Raw genomic sequence first — 23865 nt, 5'->3', positions numbered from 1 at the left:
AAAATGAACTGTTGAACTCTGCAGGGGGATCTCAGCTCCCTTTGTAGAAACAGCTGAAGCAACAGACCCTGGGGCAGATTTGGGCAAAACCCCTGATGTAACACATAGGAACTCAGGCTACAACACAAATGCATGATTGCCCTTGACAGGGGTCAGTGAACAGCAGCCACAAGAACCGAGTGCAGGAAGGGACATAAGGTGACCAGCATAGAGGCAAACATTTATTTCTGACCAGAACCCCCCGAAACACTCTCAGGTTGAGGGCGGGGGCCCTGATCCTTAGCCCCTGTTCAACGAAGAGGAGCTGGCGATTTAAAAGCACGATTTGATAGTCGTAGACTGCTGCTTGGAAGGGCAAACACCCTATCATGATGCTGCCCTAAAGTAACTGGCAACTGGTGGCAATTGGGGCAGTGGCACATAAGCCTCAAGCATCTGACGTAACGAATAACGCCCATACCACACAGATTTCAAAAACTGCTGTAATATCCAAGTCAGGTAAAGGGGGAAAACAACAGACCAAACTACATTTCGATACCCCCTCTCAGGCAAAAAATGACAGACTGATGGCGGGATCGCCGGAGAGACGTCTCCAACCATCCCCCCCTGGACCCCAAAGGGGTGTTTAAAGATATTAAAGTGATGTTCACCCAATTACAAACAAGCATCCAGTCTCTAGATGGGAAACTGGACACTCTTACTTGTAAAGTCGATCACATGCAGGTCCGTCTTGATAAACATGGAGAGAGGCTGGACGAGGTGGAGGGAAGAGTGTCTGCGATCGATGACAAGTCCACATCGGTGGCCACCGACATGAACCTTGTGAAGCGGGTGCTGAAAGAACCAGTCGATAAACAAGATGACTTGGACTCCAGGTCTAGAAGGAGCAACTTCAGAATAGTCGGGGTCCCTGAATCGGTGGAGTAGAGGAATATGGAGCCTCTGGTGGGGGAGATGCTACGGGAGGCGTTGGGACCGGAGGAGTTCTTGGCGGCGTGCATAGTAGAAAGAGCGCACTGGATACCAAGTGGGAAATGGCCAGTTCCTGGGGCCCCGCCTAGCCCGATCATAGCCCGCATGTTGAATTACCAGGACAGGGAGACGGCTCTCCGCAAAGCCAGAGAAAAAGGAACGGTAACCTATAAAGGGGATACGCAGTGCTCCACATAAGATTTTGAGGTGGGAGTATTTTACTCCCTATTTTTAAACTTTGAGAGTAAATGTGATTTTAAGAGAGTAAAAATGACATTGCCTCTTTGCAAGAGAGTAAAATGTATGCGACATCCAGCCAACGTGTGCAAAACCTGTACGGAAATCATTACGATGCGGCATCTTTCTGCATTGTGGCAGATTACACCTTTCATTATTTCTCTAGCTTCAGAGAAATACATTCTGTTTCAGAGGCATTTATCCCTGGCTTGCAATTACATCCGTGCAGATAAAAATCAAAAGTAGCCTTCTGGTTTCTTTCAAGTAACCTGACCTGTGCACTGCCCTCTGCTCTAAACATGTGTGTAAATGTACACAGGAAAATAATAATGCTGTCGTATTTACAAGATGTTCATGCGTAAAAAGGCATTGTACGCACCTTATCTGGAGGGCTGGGGATACGATCAAACTGTTTCCAGATTTCTCTGACAAATTACAAGCCTCTAGGAGAACACACATGGAAGTCAAGAAAAAACAGAGAGCAGGGCATCCGCTATGCCATGCTGTTACCAGCCAAGCTGCAGACAGAACATGAAGGGCAAGCAATCTTTTTTCATACCCCGGAGGAAGCCAGTGCCTTTTTGGAACTACAACCGAGGAATCCTTGTCAGCGAGAGAATAATGGGTGATCACATGACTGTGGGCATATACCCCTTGGTGATACAAGGCACTTGAAACCAGTGGAATAAGATCTGTGAGCAGTCGGGTCACAACTGCAAGATAGTTCAGGTGTGGTGGATGGCTGGACCCCAAGCTACCCCTCATGCAGAAGCTCACATTTTGTGTATGGGTAGAGAGTAGGTTTCAGCTGATCTGTTGGGGTGATCAGCCGGGGGGGGAGGCAGGGAGGACTGGGGGTTATTCAGGGGGGAAAGGGGAGGGCACCTGGATTACTGACGGATTGGGGTTGTCGGTAGGGGTGGGGGGTGGAGGGTACCGGGAGGGAGAAGTTGCCACAAATCTGGGAATGAAGATGGATCTAGGCAGTAAATACTGCGCTGGTAGGGTGGGAGGAATCAGAAAGCATCACATACAGATTGGGAAATATGCATGGGATCGGTTTACGGCAGAACATAATGGCTGCATCACTTAATTGCATCACCTAGAATGTGCATTGACTGAACTGCCCGTCCAAGTGCCGTAAAGTACTGTTATATATGCAGCGTCATCAAGTGAGGATCGCATTCCTGCAGGAGAACCATCTAGTACCGGGGGAGGCCTCTAAATTCGGTAAAAACTGGGGGTGCCACCAGTATTTTTTATTCTACTCCTCGTATGCAAGAGGGGTATGTGTGTTGATCCATAGCACAGTAGGATTTCACCAGACAAATGTGGTTAAAGAAGAGGACGGGAGAAGCCTGATCCTGCAGGGAATCATACAGGGCAAGCTGTATATCATAGTCAATTATTATTGCCCTAATCAGGACAAATTGGAAACACTAAATTGGATTGATCAACAGTTAGGGAAGCTTACACTGGGAGAGGTTATCTGGGCGGGAGACTTTAATGCAGTCATGGACCCAGCATGGGACCGAACAGGGAGTAGCTATTACATGGTTCCCAGGGGAACAAATAAATTACAAGGGATGTGCCGGACATGGGCTATTGGAGACATTTGGAGAGTCAGGAACTGAGAGGTACGACAGTTCACACACCACTCCTCAGCCCACGACTCAGCCTCACAATTAACTTCTTCTTGGTCTTGCACATACTGATGGGGGGAAAAATGGGGGTAACGATCCTTGCACGCACACTATTCAATCATGCCCCGGTTTTGATGACGATCGAAATGGTAGGCCGAGAGAAAGGGAGGGCCCCTTGGCAATTTAAGAGCAATAGTCTCACGGATTTGCTGTTCCGTGAGGGTCTAGCTGAGGCGATAGACCAGTTCTTCGAAGTCAATGCCGTCTCGGTGAGCTCACCTGGGATCCTGCGAGAAAGCTTTAAGTATGTAATAAGATGGGAGTGCATCTCGAGAGAATCCGGAGTGCTGTGGCAGATAAGAAGGGAACTATCTCTTAAGGAACATCACATACAAACACTACTTTCTGCATTCCCCACACCAACACGGCCCAAACAAGTGAAAATTCTAAAGCAACAGAAAGAATTTGAGGTATTAGCACAAAGGGAAGCAAATTTTATATGCGGTAGGATAGCTACACGGCAGTACAGGGGGGGGGGGGGCAGAAGCCAGACAGGGCACTGGCTAGGGCAGCCAAATTAAATGATCTTCGGGCCGAGTTCTAGATATAATAGATGACCAAGGGGTGGATAAATATGCGGACACTAAAATAATTCAGGAGTTTTACTGCTTGTATAGACACCCATCTAGATCAGGTGGCCCTACACTGGTGTACAGACGAGGAGAGGGAATGGCTGGGGCGTCAGCAGACCCTGGAGGAAGTGGTGAAGGAGGTTAAGTCCCTCCCATCAGGGAAATCCACCAGCTCAGACGGATTCACGGCTGAATTTTATAAATGCTATGTGGCCAAAATTAGCCCTTACCTGCTGCAGATGTACCAACAGAGCCTCAAGGAAGGTCAGCTACCTGGGTCAGTGTGAGAGGCGATGATGGTGGTGCTGCCCAAGCTGGGCAAACCCTGTGATGAATGCGCCTCCTACCGACCGATTTCACTCATTAATTTAGACAACAAAATATTGGCTTTCAGGCTAGTGCCATTGATGCGCACAATGGTGAGGGCGGATCAATCAGGTTTCATACCAGGGTGCTCCACCTCACACGGGTTACAGCGAATGTTTGACCTGATCTCGGCGATGCAACAGGATGATCCAATAGTGACTGCGCTGTTAGATGCCACCAAGGCATTTGACTCTGTGGACTGGCCGTTCCTATTCACTGTACTGCGACGAATGGGACTGGGAGAGCACTTCAAAACCATGGTGTCATTATTATATACAAGCACAGTATCCAGAGTCCGGGTGAATGGTCAGCTCATATCATACATCTCCTTGGAGAGGGGAACTCGGAAAGGGTGCCCGCTCTCGCCCTTATTGTTCACTTTGGCAATAGAACCCTTGGTACAGAGAATCGGGGAGCTTGACACGTACACAGGGGTTCGCATATACAAGCACAGGGTGGTGATTTTGTTATATACAGATGATATGGTGATGTCCATCAGAGACCCCAAGAACAACCTTGACCCGATAATGCAGGACATGCAGAGATTCAGTGATCTCTCGGGATTAACAGTGAACGCTGGAAAGTCTGTCTTGTTTCCCCTAACTGAAAGTGTGGAACATCACCAGGATAATTGGGGATTCCAAAGGCACATAGACTACACTTGCTACCTCGGGATAAATATAGCATGGCACAGGAAGGTGGTATATAAACACAATTACCGAAGCACGTTGGAACAAGCGAAGACAGCCATGGATAGGTAGATGAATTTACCATTGAATCTTTATGGCAGAATCTCGCTGATCAAAATGACGTTGCACCCTAGGTTCCTATATGTATTTCTAAATGCCCCCATAGCGATACCGGGGGAATACTTCAGTGAATTGAAAACAGTGGTAATACGGTTTATATGGGCGGGTAAGCAGGCTAGAGTTTCCTGGGATACATTGATGGCACCCATACATGAGGTGGGCTTAGCTCGCCTAGATTTCGAAACATATTAAAATTTGGCGCAAGCAGGGTTTCTCCTTTATTGGTTTAGGAAACAGACGGACAGAGGCCATGTGGAGGTGAAAAGAGCGGTGGCAGCATCATCGCTCTTGTGTTCCATTATTCTCACAGCACCCAGCAGACATACTCGAGCACAGAACATGGTTGAGGTTACGTGCAAAGCGTGGACCCATCTAGAACTCAAGTCTAGAGAGGAAGTCCTATACTCCCCCAAACTGCCGGTTATACACATTCCTGGGGTTCCTGTCACGGCGGAAGCAAGTTTCACCGCTATGAGACAATTGGGGGATCACCTGCTTTGGTGACCTCTTCCCAAATGGGTTGTTTATCTCACTGGAGAAACTGAGAGGTAAGGGGGAAATCACAGCACTAGATGTGTTCCAATATTACAGGATGAGAGTAGCTATGCGACAGCTGTTCACCACATTTTTCAGACAACCACAGATAGCACCAATTCCAGACAAATTACTCCAGGGCCAATGCGATAGCAGGGTGACTTCAACATTATTTGCTGTGTGCCTCACAGTGGGGGAGGAGACAAAAGCCTCTCCCCTAAAAAAATGGGAGCTGTCCCTGGGATGGGAGATTCCAGATGGGGAGTGGAGATATTGCTGTGAGGTGACAAGGAAAGGAGCTATCAGTGCAAGGCTCAAACTGATACACTTTAAGTACCTACACCAATTTTACTATACACCTGCCCGACTCAAGGGGTGTATTTGAAACGGTATCTGGCATTACAGGGGTTGAGATAGAACCTGACCCACTAATGGCGCTATTGGGATATACTAAACTGATACCACAGTGCACACGGAAACTGATAGAGCTGATACTAATTCTGGCTAAACAGCAGGTGGCACTGACTTGGGGAGGGAAACGAAGACCCTCGGTGGAGCAATGGAGGGCGGATATTCTGCACTGCCATGACAAGGAGGGCAAGTATAGCGCTCTACGACGGACCAACTGAAGTCAAGAGTGCAACATGGGGATCCTTATATACAATACTTGCTTGGCCAAACTTAAAAATGATGGGAAGAAAATCAGACTTCGTAGGGTCAGAGAAATACCAGATAACGTCAACGCACAGATCTCCATAACATTATGGGGCAGGGCCCGAAGCAGATTCCCACCTGAGGGAAAAGGAGCCAATCACAGAAGGTGAACCAACATGTGATGCGTAAGATAAAATATGTACTCTGATTATCCTCTATATGTACCGCTGGGCATTGGGGGAAGGAAGGGAAGGGTTAATCTTGAAATTAGCATCTCGGTGCTGGTTATGTTTGAAAAATGCTAATAAAAAGAAGTTTACAAAACAAAATGAATTATGCCAGTATATCCACAGGGTGAGCGCCTACCAAAAGGAGCTGTGGGGCGCCAGAGGCCTACCTAAATTTGTCGTTGGGGGTGAATGTAATGCAGGACAGTGGGTGAAATAGATATCAAATAGAAGGAAATGGGTACCATTGGCCGAGCATGGCTAGTGGGAACAGGTAGGTTGTTTGTTACTCTGCGATATTGGTCGCCAGACCTTCAGAAGGGCAATACTGTTGCCATTTAGGCCCCCCACCTGCCATGGGGGCGGGCCAAGTGGGAGGAGCGAAAAGAGAATGAAAAATGAAACTACTGACCCGCTGGAGGGTCCAGCATCACTAACATTAATTGTTGTCATAGGAAATTGATATATCTGGGGGCGACGAGGATCGCCACAGGTTGATCTTTGGAGTGTGGCCAGGAGCGCAGCAGAAGTGCCCAGAATTTTGGTAAGGAGTGGGACATTCCCACGGGACACAGGCTCAGTAGTAAGATTGGATCAGCGGTAACACTCGAGCGATTGCCTGAGTGCACTGAGTTTGTGATGCACATTGTTACCAGGTGTTCGGTTGGCCAACATGCCTTCAATAGTGCAAGGTACTTTGGATGCTGGGACATGTGCACCACAGGGAAATTCAGAATGTTATGGCATTTTGAGCACTGGGAAGATTTTCTAAAGTACAACCAAGAGCCCGGTAATAGCACACTTCTAAGAGCACTAACTCCACCCATACTATAGGGTTGCACCACCAGAATATTTGGTAGCATAGAGAGAGCCACCCTTTGAAGGGAAAGAGGCCCGTAAGAAGGAACAAAGAACTTGTGGTAGCTCAACGCCCCAACAGCAACAATTGCAACCGGAGGTATGATAATACATAAAGGTTGTAACAGGAATACAGCTAGGAAAGAAAGTCTTGGGGCAAGCACTTTGTCATAGTCCATAAATACGCATATAAACATGACACAATGTTTGTAGGTACACAGACCAAAGCACAAACCTTCAGAATAACTACCTGGCCACGCCGATCCATCGGGAGGAAACGACCTGTTACTTTCAGATTACTAGCAGCATGCACCACAAAGTAAAGGGCCACTGATTTACCAGTGTAATTTACAAGGCAGGATGGGACAGATAGTATAAGTACTAACTTGGCGGGCCACAGATCATTAAGGTACAAAACCCCAGTCCCAGTCTCTGCAGCCTTGTGGCTAGCATTTTTTCTTCTTTTTTAAATGGGAGCAGGAATTATCTGGAAACGGTTGGCCAGTTTGGGGAATATTTCTCAGTATTAAGGACGGTTTGAGGGTCCCTGGTGTGAGCGAGCAAGGTCTGCATCAGCATAACGATCTTTGCCAGGAGGGTTGTTATTATATACCGTGGGAATAATATAAAAAATACACTAATTTAGGGCTCCTCCAAGTATTGGAAAGGTGGAAAGACAGCTCCAATATGCCGACTTCTGGTTCCAAGAGCTTGGACAGCTCAATGGGTTTACAGAATGGGGGATGAGCAATCTGGCACAGGGCGCTGTACCTGCGCACTGGGGAGAACACCACAGGGCAATTCGACATGGGCCTGTCACTGGCAGGCCCGGGATCTGACCCTTTGCGCACCTGTTTGTGGTGCTCGCGAGGCTAAGGAGCAAGGGAGGCAGCAAGGGCTGGTCAAGGGTTGATTTACAATGCCCGAGTGGCCTGGCACGTTGGGTGCTTTGCACCATGCTAAGGGGACACACAAAAGGAGTATTGAGTATATTGGCCCGAAATTGGTTGGATCATTGTTATGTTACTGACTGCACCATGCTCATGCGACACCCGAAAGGACGTATGGTGTGTATATTGGTCCAAAATTGGTTGGGGCATGGTTATGAAGGGACTGACCTGGCAGTCAGATACCAAAGGCGGGCTGTTCTCGCAAGAACGGCTTCCGGGGTGATCCATACAAAGGTTATGGGAGCCACCAACCCGCCAGTCGGATACTAGAGGAGGGCCGTTCTCGCTGAAGCACAATCTGAAGTGATCCATACAAAGGTTAGGGGAGTGATTGACCTGTCAGTCACCTGGTATTGGAATTTTCATTGTGGTGAGGTTCACTGCCCTTGGATGGGCAGGAGGTGCGTAAGCAGAGATGGGGATTATAGGTGCATGCAGATAAGTAGCAGTTTTGGGGGAGTTGTGAGCAGCGGGGGAGCCACCCCGATCGCAGGCGGAGTATCAGGGTGGTCCTAGCCGGAGAGGAGAACTTTGATGCTGTGGTTTCGACCACGAGCGCTACCGGTATTGCCGCACTCGAGCCAAAGCCGGTTGACGGCACTGACTCCCCTTTAGGGACAGTTGAGACTCTGTCACCTGAAGTCAGTGGTCCCGATATATACGGACTGGCAGTTCATAACCGCCCAATTTGTTTGCTCCAATAAACTGTAATCTTTGTGTTTCCAAAATAACTGTTTCTGTGGTTATTATAAATGGAATGGAACCTGGTTTCCAGGCTTTGATCTTACTGTGAGGGTGGCGGGGGGGGGGGGGGGGGGCACACAGTGGGGAATGCCCGCTATGGTTGCACATCAAACAATTAATTTAACCATAGCTTCCTTTAGAGAGGACCAGCCCTACGCTATTCACAGTAAATGCTACAACGATTAATTAAACTGGGGCCCTGTACAGTGGCATTGCTGTTAACAAAGACACTGTGAATAAACAGGATGTGAGACCCAGAAAGCCTAAAGGAGGACCAAACCGTGGCCAGGACACTTCCAACACCTGCATGGTCATCCTGATGGCTCTTGCAAAACCAACAGGTTAAAAGTCCCAGAGATTGCCTCAAAAAGTTTATTTTCCCTTCACTATGAGGTCTGTGCTGAGGTAAGCTGCCCTTAATGCTGATTAGAAATAAACAAGTGGCTCAGGTAATGTGCGAGTTTACACACATGAAAAGCATGCATCAAAATCATATTTTCCAACTGTACAGTTATATCAAATCAGGAGAGTTCCAGAGGTAAGAGTCACCACTCCAGCTAAAGAGCAATGTCTCTCCTTCACATGCTAAAAGCTGTGTGCAGGCACTGTTCCTGCGCAACTCGCCCACACCTCCCTTGCAGGCCTTCACGTCATCACGGAGATGCTTTCGGCAGCCGCACTAGCCCCCTGCCCCTCACGGTTGATATGCTACTGCCCCCAACCTTTAACATATTTCAATACAAATATCTATATGATGCTTTTATTTGAGTGGACACAGTCTTTCCTCCTTTCAATAAAGAAACTGGGCGTGTAGTCAGCTGAGTATGAAGGAATGCGTATGAGGTGGCAATGTATTACCTGAGGTTGAGTTGGAGATTACACCAGGGCAAGTGTTAAGCTTGATATAGGTCCTGGTGTACACCAACACACAGGTGATCTACAGTAGTATTCAAGCTGTAACCTGCAACAAAGGTTACACTCGCAGTGCTTCCTTTAGAACTACAGGCTTATATAAGCATGCCTGCAAAAGGTGTAAGGGTGAAAGGTCCCACTATAGCAGCCACTGCCAACGCCCTCAGGGGGTAGAAATTACACCCCAAGTGCGAGGCATGGGGGGTTGGGAGGGCATGTATAGTGGCACTGCAAATCCTTAAGACTCAGGCCCACCAGACACAGGTTCATTCTTCTCAACCTATTGACTCTCAAATGCATGTGAAATCAGGACACACAAAATATGCTATGCGGCCACCAGCCTAATGAACCCGAGGGGGCTCTTTAAGACAAGGTGGCAAAAGGTGCGCTGTTTTATTAACAATTATCTAAAACAGGGAGTACAACAGACATAGACACACGTCTCATGGCAAAGTCTCAAAGTCTCAACGATTTACATAAAAAATGCATTCTTATTGTAAAAATGTGTCATCACTGATATCACACTACATGGTAAACTATAAAAACGTATATGGGGCTGTAATTTAGTAACAGGGAACATCTACATATACTTTCTATAAGGTTTCTATGACTGTCTATACTTACCAGTGTTTACACAAGATACGTTTCAGAAAAATAATAAATATGAGCGTGCTCCACACTCACCACTCAAAGCCTTTACTTTTCAATAATTTCAATCTACCCTACGGTCGGCGCCGACAATGACCTAGGATAGATAATAACTTTTGTCTCTATACAACACAGCCTATCTTTGCCATTTTTTCCCCCAACACTTCTTTAACAAAATTCACAAACGGACAAACTAGTCGATTTTCACAAATACTTCATGACACCCCTCTTCACTAGCCCCTAAAATACTCTGATGGGAGTTTAAGTCAATCCCTCTCGCAGATCTATCTGCATGCAGCCTAGTTTTATCCACTTGGATTTTGCAATTACTTCTTCCACGCTCCTTGAGCGAGAACTACCTGGCTTTCAGGCGCTATCCAGCTCACCTTAACACTTCATCATATCATGTATTTTTGACGTTCCTCCGTCACACACTAAACAATCCAACCCCACGTTACTTTATACTATTGCAATGCCTTTCCCAACTATTTGCCAGTCTCTCAGTCTACTCACCATTCGTTTTTCGGCTTTAGGCCCTCGGTATCTTCTCCCCTCCTTCAATCCGGCCAGTGTCACCTTCAGTCCGCTCAGCGCCTGTGAAAACCACAGGGGATTTCGTCATAGAGGGGCCTGACCCACCTGTATCTTCTTTACTTGAAAGTTGACTATTTTGGCCGTTCTCCACAGGAAACTTTGCGTCCTTCCAGCTAGATGGCAGAGGGTGTCAGATTATCCGATAATCTCGAGTCTACTAATTCAACTGACCTTTTATTTAACCATCCGACCCGCTACCAATTGAACGCGAGGGGGCTTTTTAAGACATGGTGGCATTCCTGTGGGAAGAATGGGGATGAAGAAATTACTGAAACATCAATAATAAGGTAGACTCAGGAAGTTGGCAAAATGTACGCTGTTTTATGAACAATTATCTAAAACGGAGAGTACAACGGACATCGACAGATGTTTCATGGAAAAGTCTCAAAGTCTCAAAGATTTACATAAAAAATGCATTCTTATAGTAAAAATTCATCATCACTAACGTCACACTACGTGGTAAACTATAAAAACCTATCTGGGGCTGTGATCTGGTAACAGGGAACATCTACATATACTTTCTATGAGGTATGGGGTTGTGATAGGGTCTCTACTGTCAGGTGGGCAACTAAGCCCTCCTCTAGTGCAAGTCATCTTCATCGTCACAAAATACACAATGATTTATTGGACCTCAAGCTATAGGGCTCTTTGATACGTGGCCCTCTATAATTGGGTAGTACACTTGTACCCTTCTGGAATATTCCACTTGCCAGCAGAGCACCAGCTGGTACCCAAGTTGCTGGTGGGTTGGTCTTGACCATACCTCCCCACACAATTAGCCCAACATCTATCATCACTCTTACTTCCCGTCATTCAATTAGCCTTTGAACACGGCCTTGAAGGCCTCACAACTCCTGGGAATAATAGGGAGTGTGGGCATGCTCTCATCTTCTGGTTTCTGCATAGTCGGCTCAAGCCTATTTTCGCCAAGGCCACGTGACTGGAGACCACGTGTTGAGCTTCATTTCGATGTTTAATGGTATTAAAATGAATAGAACTTGGCACTCATTGTCTTTCAGCTGCACCTTGGCAGGAGCTTGGCTCGTCTCTGGCATTCATTGTATCCTTTGAATTTAGACAACTAGTATTCGGCTGCACTGGCCTCTTGACACTTGGCAAGACAAGCCTTCTCGATTCTTCCTTGCTCGTCAGCTGCTTTTATTAACTGCAACACACTTTCACCTTCCCGCTCATGGGATCCCAGTTTGTTAAAACACGATGTGGAACATCCAGATTTCCTATGCATATATATATATATGAAATCTGGCGGCACCGCCTGCAGTCTATTCACTACGTACAGCCAGCCTTAATGATTACTTAATCTATTTGCGTTACAGCGTCTGTACAATTATAAAATGGTATGCATTTTCTTCCATGCTTCTTACACGTGTAATCTTCATCTAGCACGAATCAGGTCACTTGATTCGTTACTTCGTTACTGGATTCTATATGTTCTTTTTATGTTCTCTTCTATTATCTCTTCTCGGCATGTCACTTTACATCATGTGACGTCACCAGTCTGCTCTTTCATTCATCTTCTCTCATTCTTCAGGGATCTTTCCCAATAGACTGTCAGTTCTTCGTGGATACATAAAGAATGGATTTCTCAATGGGTAGCTTGCTTCAAAGGCTGCTTGTGTTATTGGCATCTTTACAGGTGTCGCCCTTGTCACCATTTCTGGTTCTGAACATATAGGCAGGTTAGAGGCGGGACTTCTGGTAGAGGCTTTTGGCTCCTTCTCTACGCTACTGATCAAAACAAGTTTTAAAATGGTTAATTCTTTTACAAATATTTGACATTTTGAATTTAGTGTTGGCCAAAAGGAACCTAGATTGCATGTTTCCAGGCAACAAATATAGACTAGAAGATAGGGGGGTTTCCCCCACCTGTGCAGGGTTTAAAATTCAGATTCAATGAGCAGCTCCTGGGTGTCAGACATCACTCTATAGGTAGGAGCTACTGCAGGGGAACCAGGAGCTACCACAGATGTAGTGCAGCAGGTAGGTCCTGGTGCAGTGCCTGCACGGAGCGGTCGACAGCATCCCCTGCTCCCTAACATACCAAGGAGCTCTACCCCCAGGAGAACACCTCCATCGCTGGCTGATCCAGGGTTGGTGCGGTGTAAGGAAGAGGTGGGGGGCTCTCCCCTCTCCTGCTCCATGAGCTACCGGATAAGAAAGCACCAGTGGGGGATCTCCCCGGTCCGCCACGTAGCCACTCTAAGCCCTGCCTGCGGGGCCCTACTGTGAGGAGAAGCTGATAACCTGTAGCCCAGCCACAGCCCTTTAGCTTTAGGTCCATTTTGTATGAACCATTGTGTTTAAATGTATATTAGATGTGTTCTAATTCTTCTTTATTAACATTCTCAAATGTCACACTTACATATTTGGAAGCCACCAGTTGGCCCTAGGAGCCAAATGTAGCTCCTGGTAGCTGTTGGTTTCAAGCTAATCAGGCTCTACTATGCTAGAAGCAGGAGCTAAATATCTCACAGCTCCCCTCAATGTCGAACCCTACCTGTTTGCACCCTAGTAGTAAACACTACAGTATTATTGCATGGTAATTACACAACAAATATAAACATGAATAAAGCAACTTAATCTGGACAATGAAATAATGTGTCTTGTCTTTTATTTCATTAATGCTTCATATTCAGTGCTTTAGAGTAAGGTCTGTGGCCAATGCATTTAGAACCATATGTCCATCATCAGGGCCAACTCCATAAATAATACAGAATGTGGTATCAGTACAAATTCTTTTTTTATCCTATAACATCTCAGTCAACTGGCTCTCAATATTAAAACCAAAGTTACATACCTATATTAGAGGAAGTAAAAATCAAGAAACACAAAACCTAGTCAGAAAAAAATAAATGAACAATAATCAAAAACAGAAACTGATGGAGTGGCGCAAAACAAAAGCCTAAATAAATCCTTCATATGCATATGAAACTGTAAATATCATAAGGAGTGCCATGTCACTACCTTGTCTTCAAGAAGAGAGTGCTCTTCCAGACAGAATTCGCCTGCTGGAAATGGCAACTGCAATAAATGCAAAACATGCTGTCCCAATTGAAATAAAAACATCCTTAAACATGTATAAATCACCATATATGTCCAAAATATTGCTCACTCACTATAGAAGGCACACGGCCCACTCGTCACCAAAGAGTAGTGGTGGCAGACTTGGCAAACAAACTGTCTGTGGTTCAATAATCGCGGGTAAAAAATCATCGCATGTGACGTCATCACGCTCTGATGTGTGGCCGTCTAGGATTTACCAACGTCACTGTAGTAACGTGTAAACAAAACAAAACCATGTCGTTACAATATACTTGAACAATTTACTTCACCACGGGCAACATGTTTTTTATGAAAATCTAACTTTATATTTCTGTTCTGTCAATTGAATAATTTCAATTTATTAAACAGAGGGTACAGGCTCATGGTGTATAGAGTCTATATGTGATGGATTCACAGACACCTGGGGGTAAGAGCCTGTAGAGTAATACCTGCATGTGTTGTACGAGCCAAAAGGGAGGAGTTTCTAAGTGTGATTGGCATATACAGAGGGTTTGTTGAAATACAAGCATATCAAGCCGGATTTAACATAATCTGTTTTTTGTAATTCATTTTTTTAGTCACAGTAAAAATTGTTAAATAAAAATCATCAAAATGATCTATTATATGAATAGCTTGGTTTTTTCCTTAGATGCAATTTATGTAATTGTTTCAAATTAATTAAGTGCCCCAACATGTCACCTAAACACGTGTGTGTTGCTTTATTTATGCATTTGTAGTGCACCGAAAGCCCGCAGGCATCAGGGCGCAGAAACATAAAACAGGGTACAATAGACGAACAACCAAGTTACTAGAAGAACTTCTGTCTATGAGGAGATTTACTTAAAGAGGTGAGTCTTGCGGTGCCTCCTGAAAATTCTATGATTCGGTTCTAGGCGCATAGCCACAGGACGTTTATTCCACTGCTGGGCTGCCTGAACCGGAAAAGATTTTCCAGTACCAATTGCTGGATTTGCAGGCGGTACTTGCAGCCTGCCGTGTGCTTCCGATCTCAGAGTCCTGTTAGGAGTATATCTAGTGAACTTAGATCTGAGATACAACGGGGCCATCCCATACAAGCATCTGTACACTAGCGTCATGGATTTAAAAAGCATTCTATCCTCAATCCTGAGCCAGTGGAGTGCTCTCCTTCCTTCTGTCACATGATCTCTTCTGTTGATCCCTTTTACCACCCGTACCGCATTATTTTCCATTATCTGGCATTTTTTAGAGGCCCCCAGTAATAATGAATTGCCGTAGTCCAGTCGCAATAGAATGATAGTCCTGGCAATCGTGGCGAGTTCTTTACGCTTAGGAGAGGGCGTATGGCTCTCAAGAGCCGAATGTAGTAGGCGTTGTTTTTGTGCAGGTAATTAGTCTGAGCCTCCGTACCCAGAGTGGCTATCATCATCATCCCCAGAGTTTTCACTTGGGCGACTACCTTAATACAGGAGTCTTTAACCACAAACTCCTTGTATTCTACTCCTAGCTTGTCACTCGCTTGTCGGGAGCCAAATATCATCAACTCCGTTTTTTTGCTGTTTAAACACATCCAATTTTTTTCCATCCACTTATCGATTATGTCATATAGCGCCATGATCTTAGCCTTATCTTTTTGGTAATCACCCTCCAAGTCCAGCACCAGCTGTGTTTCATCAGCGTAGTTAGTAAAATATATGCCGATGGATTCTAAGAGTACACATGAGTATTTCATAAAGAGATTAAAAAGGAGAGGGGATATAGTGGCTCCCTGTGGAACCCCTGCACTTATATGGGCAGGAGTCGAAAACGTCTCTTCCCAGTGTACTCTATCTACTCAATCAGTGAGGAAAGATGCCAACCAGTCCAGTGCCGATTTGGAGCATCCTGCTGTTTTCTCCAAGACCTGCTGTAGTAGTAGGTGATCCACAAGATCGAAAGTTGCGCTTAGATCGAGTAGCATTAGCATCCCTGTCTTGCCCTTATCCACTATGGATAGCATTTGTGATTGTAGATCGAGCACTGCAGTTTCCGTGCTATGTTGCCAGGGTCCTTAGAATCCAGACCCGGTTTTTTAAGGAAAGGTTTAATGGTCACCTTTTTAATGTCTTGTGGTATCATGCCGTCACGAAGGAGGCATTGATTATTTTTGTCAGGACTGGGACAAACAGTTCCTTGTTCTCTAAGATTATTTTGGGAGGAACACAATTTTCAGCGCAGGAGGAAGGTTTCATCTTAGACAACACTATTACCATCTCTTCTTCAGAGATTGGTTGGAAGTTGAAGTTCTCCAGTTCGTAAGGCTGCAATTCGGCAACGTTAGGTAGATGTATCTCCTTTGAGGTTTCTCTAGCCTGGATGATGGACTCTCTGGCTTTATGGATTTTGCCTTTTTTCACCAGTTCGCAGACCTCCTCCGTTGGAGTATATGGAGGCGACAGAGCTTTGTGTTTCTCAACCGAGTTGAGAAGGTCAAAAAGCTTACTTGTCGAGTTAGGAGCAGTTTCGATCAACTCATTATAATGATCCGCTTTAGCCTCTCTAATACACCTTCTGTATTTAGAGTTGGCACAGTTCCAAAGTTCTTTGTTATCTAGCGATGGGTCCTTTTGCCAGATCCTTTCCAATCTTCTTTTCTCAATCTTGACCTCGCATAATGTGCTATTGAACCAACTCTGGTGATTGTTAGTCTTCCTGACCATTTGTGATTTGAGGGGAGCATACTGCTCCACCACATCAAGTATTTGGTTTGTGTAATGCTTCAACAATTGGTCACAGGAGTCCCCAGTTTGGAAACTATACGTAGGCATGGTTCCAGATGATCTGGGACTAGACCTTTGAAATTTCTACTCTGTGTCCTAATATGGGGGCTGTGACTTGGTGTTAGTATGTCCTGCAGATGTATTTCGAAGATAACTTTTAAATGATCGGACCGGATACACGGCTGGGTTGTTATGTTGTGGATATTAAGGTTTTGTGTAACAATCCAGTCCAGCTGGTTTCCTTTCATTGTAGTGGGTTCACTATTCTGGACTAAGTAGTCAATGTTTTTCAGCATTTTCTCAAGACGGATTGATATATGATATGATATATGATATGGCATTTGTAATGCGCCTATACACAAGTGTTTCAAGGCGCAGTGAGGCAAGGGAGGGGGAACGAAGGGAGAACAGACAACGATCCTACTAGGCCAAGTGTCATTCAGATCGTGCAAGTGCATGGGAAGGGGGGAGGGGGAAGTGCGGAGGGAGGGGGGAAGGGAGAGTGCAGTACATGTGATTGCTTCTTTGTCCAGAGGGTTTGCACGCCACCTATTAAGATCTCCCACCAGAATTGAGGAACAGTTGGTGGATTTCAGCGTATTCAGCTGTTGGGTGATTTCACATCTAACATCTGAAACAAGAGAAGGAGGCCTATATATCACGATAAAGTCGATAAATTATTTGGGTGTAGGTGAGTATTTAGGGTGGAGTGCTTCACAGCCAGTACAGGCCAGTGATGCTTTGAATAAACAAATTGACTCCCTTGCTATTATAGCTATCTCCCACCCCATGTTCCGGTGACTCTATTCTGATGGTATATAATGTATCCTTCTGGAACGGCTTTGTTACAAGCCAGTCCAATTGGTTCCTTGAGCCAGGTCTCCATCAAGAATAGCATATCCAGATCTTCCTCCAAGATCAGATCATGGATATTCTCTGAGTGCTTGCTGAGGGAACGTGTGTTCAGTATGCATGCTTTTAGGACCTTTGGGTCATGCTGTTGCCGTTTACTCGAACCCTCATCGAAGGTGTTCGTAATCCGCATGTTCAGCACTTCCCCCTCAGATTGGTTTAGATTTGTTGTATAGGCCGGGTAGGTCATTACGGATCTCCCAGTCTTCTCAGTGGGCAAATCTTTATTTACATGAGAGACGGACTTACGTGGTGCCACTGGATTTATAGAGTCCCAGTCTTTTTTTTTTTAAACACTCTTTATTGATATTTTGTAATAACAATCCCAAAACTTCCTCCTTTCCCCCCCCGCCCATACCCCCCGATGTCAGTCTCCCCATACCGAATAACAAACTTTAATAAAACTATTTAGCAAATTCCCACTCCCGCCCACCCCCTTCCACCCCCCCTCACCACCATCCAGATACCCCAGCTGACTCCTTTCTCCATTGGTAACAGCATGCAGGTCTTCAGAGTTTATTGTTCGTTGAGAATTGAGCAGGTCCTCCTTCAGTTCGTACCCCCCCACTCCGCCCCTTCCCGTAACCCCCTCATTCTCCCACCTGTACAGGCCTCTTCACGGCGACCTTAAGTCATTGTCCCTTGACAGATCATTTAGCAGTTGGGACCAGTGAATCGTTACCTCCCCCGTCTTCCTCTGGATCTACATTCTGCAACACTGTTAATTCCGCTAACCCCCATCTCCGCACATCCGTCCGCCATAAGTTGATTGCCTGGCCCTGCAGCAATTTCCACCCTATCGCCATTCGCCGCTTTGCCAATACGAGCAAGAACCAGCCCAGTCTGTTCCGCATCTTATTTTGTTTCTCCCCCGGCAACTTCCCCCACAGACAGATCTCCGGCATCTTTCCAAACTGGTCCCCAGCACCTCATTCACCTCTTTTAGAACCTCGTCCCAGTATTCCACTATTACCTCACACTCCCATACCATATGCCAGAACCCTGTCCGTTCCGAACCACATCTAGGACAATCGTCCGACCAATCCCCATTCACTGCCCGGAGTGCCACCGGGGTAATATACATCCTGTGCAAAATACAAAATATTAAATTGGACCAGCTGGAAGCAGGCGTTCCTCAAAGTCTTCTGGACCAGGTACCGGACCTGCTCCCATTCTTTACCTGATATAGAACGCCCCATATCCACCTCCCATTTTTCCCTGGCCTTCAGCTCCCCCTCTGCAGTCACGGGCCTTATAAATTCGCGAGATGCGTGCCCTAGCCCCCATCCGATCAAGTAGTACTCCAAGAACCGGACATGGTTCCGGCTCCTCAGGAATTCCTTCCCAAAACTCTGCCATCCTACGAACCACCACCCCATACGCCAGAAAAAAAACCTGCGGCAGATCCAACTTATCACAGCATTCCTTGCAGGTGAGGAGCTTCCCACCTTCAAAAAGGTCCCCCACCTTTTCACATCCTTTCTCCCTTAACCTCTGTATCCCCAACCTCCCTATCGCCTGACGCAGCTTCTGATCGGCACCCCATGGGAAGCCGCTCTCATAGCGTCCCCTCACTCCCCCACCCCCTACATATTTCCTCCATGTCTCCCTCACCGCCTCAAAGACTACCAATCCCCCCAAAACCCCTAACGGGTGCCACAGGAGTTCCACTGGTCTACGATCCGGCTGTAAGGTCCCTACCAATATCTTAAGGTACTCCCCCCCCTCCAATTGATCCCACACCAATACCGACTGCAGTTGCGCCGCCACAAAATATTTTTCATAATTCGGAAGGCCCAGTCCTCCTTTCTCTCTAGCCCTACGCAGCGTTTGTAAGGAAACCTTTCTCCTCCCCACGCCCCACAGTAGCTTCCTGATCTTGACATCTAACATTTTGAAGAACACTTCCTTTGCCACATACGGTATATTAGTGAAGAAGTAGAGCAAACGCAGCAGGATCACCATTTTACATAACACCACTCTACCCATCAATGAGAGGGGCAACACCTTCCAGAATTGGATAGAATCTCCTATTTTGGATAATGCCCTCCCGGTATTATGCACAAATATATCCACCACATCAAGAAACACCCGCACCCCCAAATACCGAAATGACTCCTCTCCCATTTTATCCCCACCTCTAGCAAGTTCCTGTAGCCACCCTAACGGAAACAAAACAGATTTCTCCGGATTTATGCAGAACCCTGACATATACCTAAATTTCTGCAATACTTCCAAAAGGTCTGGTAGATACATCTTGGGGTCTACCACATATAATAACATATCGTCTGCATAAAGCGACACTATATGTCTTTGCCCTCCCACCTCGATTCCAGCCTTCATCATTTCCTGCCGCAGGAACGACCAGCAACGGTTCTAAGGATAACGCAAACAGAATCGGGGAAGCCGCGGACCCCTGCCTTGTCCCCCTTACCAACTCCCATGTCCCAGACATCCAATTATTAGTCCTCACCATCGCTAGCGGTTTAGTATATAGTAGAGCCAACCACCTGCAAATGTTTTCCCCAAACCTGAATTCTCGCAGCACCCTGAACAACCACTTCCATTCCAGGGAATCGAACGCCTTCATGCCGTGAAATGAGGCTATCGCCATGTCGTGCCTGTGACTTCACCATATCCATCACATGGTGAAGTCAGGAGATGTTACCCGATGTACTCCTACCCTCAATAAACCCACATTGGTCCGGGTGTATCAGACTCGGCGCAACCGTCGCCAGCCTAGAAGCTAGGATCTTTCCTAGGATTTTCCCATCTACATTTAATAAGGAAATGGGCCAATATGCCACGCAGTCCTTTGGATCCTTCCCCTCTTTTAGAATCACCGTAATCAGTGCTTCCTTCATCGATTCTGGGAGGCAGCCTCCCTGGAATCCCTCCTCATAAACCTTCTGGAGTTGCGGAACCAGGAGGTCAGCAAACATCGCATAAAACTCTACCGGAAGTCTGTCACTGCCCGGCGCTGCCCCTCTCCTCATGGTGCGGATCGCCCACCGGATGTCCCCCTCCTCTCTAGGGGCCTCTAGTTCCTCCCAACGGTCCTCCCCCAGCTTCGGCAACTGCAGCACTTCCATGATGTCCTCCACATCTACATATCCCCCCTCACTCGTATATAATTCCTTATAATACGTTACAAAGGCCTCATTAATCTCCTTTTGGGTCCTGACCACCTCCCCCGTACTTGACCTTAGCTGGGTCATTACCCGACTCGGACCTTCCTTGCTAACTAACCAAGCCAGCAGTTTACCCGCCTTGTCCCCCTCCCCATGGAGGTTGACATCCCGCCTATTGCTATCAAAGTGTGATAGTTCTGTCAGGGTCCTCTGATGAAGTTCCAACCCTCGCGCCAGGGCCTCGCCCACCTCTGCGCCCCCAGCCACCTCTCTATCCAGTTCCGCCACCTGGGCCTCCGTCCGTTGTAGCGTGTCTAGAAGACATTTACGCATCCCCACTGCCATGGCCAAGCACTTCCCTCTTATAGTCGCCTTGAAGGCCTCCCATAACACTCCCCTAGTTTCCACCGAGCCGTCATTGAACTCAAAGTAGAGCCTAATCCCCTCTCTCAGTTCCTCCATAAAAGCCCTGTCTCGTAACGCCTCCCTCTGCATCCGCCATAACTGCCGCGGGGGATTCTCAGTGGTACCAAACAACGTTGCCACCAAGGGGGAGTCGTCCGACAGGGTGAGCCCTAAATACATCGTCTCCCCAAAATACTGACAGTGCTCCCTTCCTGTTACAATATAATCCAAACGCGAGTACGAGCTGTGCACACTCGAATGATAGGAGCAACCCCTTTCTTCCCCATGTTTCTCCCTCCACACCTCCACCAGATCAAGTTTCCGTATTATCTCCTGTAGTCACCCAGTCATGCATTTCTTAGGCACCCCTCTACTCCCCAACCCATCCAACTGCTTATCCAAGTGGCAATTAAAATCTCCCCCCATATTATCATTTACTCTCTAGAAGCCCCCATCATACGAAGCACTGAGGGGGAAGTACTCCTCATCATCCACGTTTGGCGCTTATGAGTTAACCAAACAAATTGGCCTATTTTCCCCATAAGCAGTGTGCAAGGATCGCTCTACCCTCCCCATCCTTGACCACCACCTCCACCTTCAATGGCGTCCCCTTTGCCACCCAAATGAGTACACCCCTAGCCTGAGTTGAGTACGTCGTGCCATATACCTGCCCTCCCCTCATCTTCCCCAACTTCCCGAGCACTTCTGCATTCACATGTGTCTACTGTAACAAGGCCACTTATATCCCCTGCCTCTTCAGAAACTCCACCACCCTCCTCCTCTTCTGGTAGTTCCCCAGCCCTCGGACATTCCACGTCCCGATTTTCAAATTTCCTCGCTTACCCATTTGATATACTGGAGCCTTCTCTCAAGTTAGCCCTTCTCTCTCTCAACCCCCCCTTCATCTGTACACACCTCCACCTCCCCCACTCCTCCTTTTACTGCTGTGCCGGACCTCACTCCCCCTTGTGGTATCCATTTCCCCCCCATGCACCTGACCCCTACTTGGCGCTTTCCCCCTCGACACTCCCCCATCTGCCCCTCCCCAATCTAATCCCCCTCCCCTCCTCCACCTCTCGCCCCCGTCCCCTTCCCCCGTGCTCCCCCCACTACCATAGGGAGATCCACCCCCCTGAACTCCAATGCCCCCCTTCCTCCTCCATGACTGTAGACCCACCAACCTACTCAGCCCCTCTTCCTCGCTTCCCATAGGGTCGGTAGTCAATGGCGTTGCTTAGATTAGGGGGCTCTGCCATCTACCACATGCAGCCCCACCAACATCTTCCCCCCACTTTTTCTTTCGCCCCCTCTCTACCCTCTCACTCCCAAGAAGCTGATTCCTGCAAGGTCATTCCTCACTCATTTCCCTCTGGGCTTAACCCACATTCTTCCGCCACCCGGCCCACCCTCTCCGGAAGGCCCTCCGAAGAAGGATCTGCTTTATGTGACCTTGTATCCAACCAGTCCCATACCTCCCTCAGGGACGTGAAGAACCAGGACTTCCCCCCCTGACAACACCTTCAACTTCGCTGGAAAAAACATCATGTATTTCAAGTTGAGTTCCCTTAGACGGCTTCTCACCGCGTCATAGGACCTCCTCTGGCGTTGCACCTCCAGCGTAAAATCCGGAAAAATCCTTAGCTTTGGGTTACCAATCTCATAATGGCCTGCCCTGCGAGCATCCTGTAGAATGGCATTGCGGTCTCGAAAGTTCATAATTTTAGCCAAGTCGCCGGCGGAGGCCTCCCTGGGACCCTATGAGCCCTTTTCACCGTGAAGAGGTTGGACAAGCCCTTAATCCCAAAAACCTTTAGTATCAGATTTTCCACAAAAAGCTCCGCACTAGGGCCCTCCTCTCTCCCTGGGACCCCAACCAGACAGATGTTACAGCACCTGGAGCACTCCTCTGCATCTTCAGCACTAGTTTCTAGTTTCGGTTTTGCCCCAACCAGGCCGGCGGTCTGATTGTTTAGCTTCTGGACATCATCTTCTACCGTACTGACCCTCTGCTCCACCTCTGTGACCCTCTTGCACACTTTACGGAGGTCCGCCCTCACAAGGGAGAAATCTACTCCTACCTCTTTGACGCTCTCTTGGATGGTATTTCTGGAGACTTGCATCGCCTCCATTAGCGAATCCAGGGTCACTGAACCTCTCCTCTCCCGGGGGCCTCTCCTGTCGCTCTGTATCCTCCTGTCTTTGGACTCTGTCCTTTGCCTCCGTATATTTTTCAATCCGCTGCTGATATCTCGCCCCAAGGCACGGACTCTACAGCTCTGTCCACCACTGTCCCAGGGCCTAAAATCACCCGTTTCGCCTGTATCCTCCAACAGGACCCCTTCACCTCACAGCCGGGGGCTCCCCACCAACGTCTCTGGGCTCCGAGCACCAGGCCTACTCCTCTTTCAAGGATCCGTGCCCCTTAGCGCTTCTTCTACTCCGCACAATCACCAGCTCCAGAGGGGTCCCTTGCTCCCAATAACCTCCGACAGAGGCTCCCCCAGGTACCCCCAGCTGGGGACCTTGTCTCCACCACTCCAGATGGGGACGTATCCCTCTGGTTATTCCAATCCTTCAGCCCCTGTGGATCCACCCCTCCAGGGACCGCCACTCCCCTCCTCTGCTTAGCAGGGTGGCAGCCAGCGCAATACCGTTCCCAGCACTCAGTCTCCACGTCCCTTGGGCTCTGCCACACCAGCCACCATCCGGGCGACCCCGGGGGCAAGGGGCATGCAATCCTCAAGAAGTCCCCCACAAGAGGGGAGCCAGAGATTGGACCCCCCCACCTATCCACAGTAGTATCCACTCCCCCAACCCCCCTCACTGCCTCCAAGGG

At 47.5% G+C, this 23865-nt stretch overlaps 1 protein-coding gene across 10 annotated transcripts in view; it reads right to left on the bottom strand.

The window, feature by feature from the left end:
• MTMR2 (myotubularin related protein 2) overlaps nt 1–23865 on the bottom strand; it is a 1647725-nt gene that overhangs the window by 1561374 nt on the left and 62486 nt on the right. For 4 of the 10 annotated variants that reach the window (XM_069639182.1, XM_069639183.1, XM_069639175.1 and 1 more), the window contains exon 2: nt 10700–11019. The exons of 2 other annotated variants lie outside the window; for them this stretch is intronic. The gene's annotated coding sequence lies outside the window, so the exon portion shown is untranslated. Of the gene's footprint in view, nt 1–10699; nt 11020–13765; nt 13823–23865 lie in introns of all 10 variants that reach the window. 4 more of the 10 variants (XM_069639176.1, XM_069639178.1, XM_069639181.1 and 1 more) reach the window with 4 other exon arrangements.

Source organism: Ambystoma mexicanum, chromosome 7q, assembly GCF_040938575.1.
Source record: "Ambystoma mexicanum isolate Mex_15411 chromosome 7q, UKY_AmexF1_1, whole genome shotgun sequence".
Classification (NCBI taxonomy): Eukaryota; Metazoa; Chordata; class Amphibia; order Caudata; family Ambystomatidae; genus Ambystoma; species Ambystoma mexicanum.
This window is presented reverse-complemented; position numbering and strand designations above follow the sequence as displayed.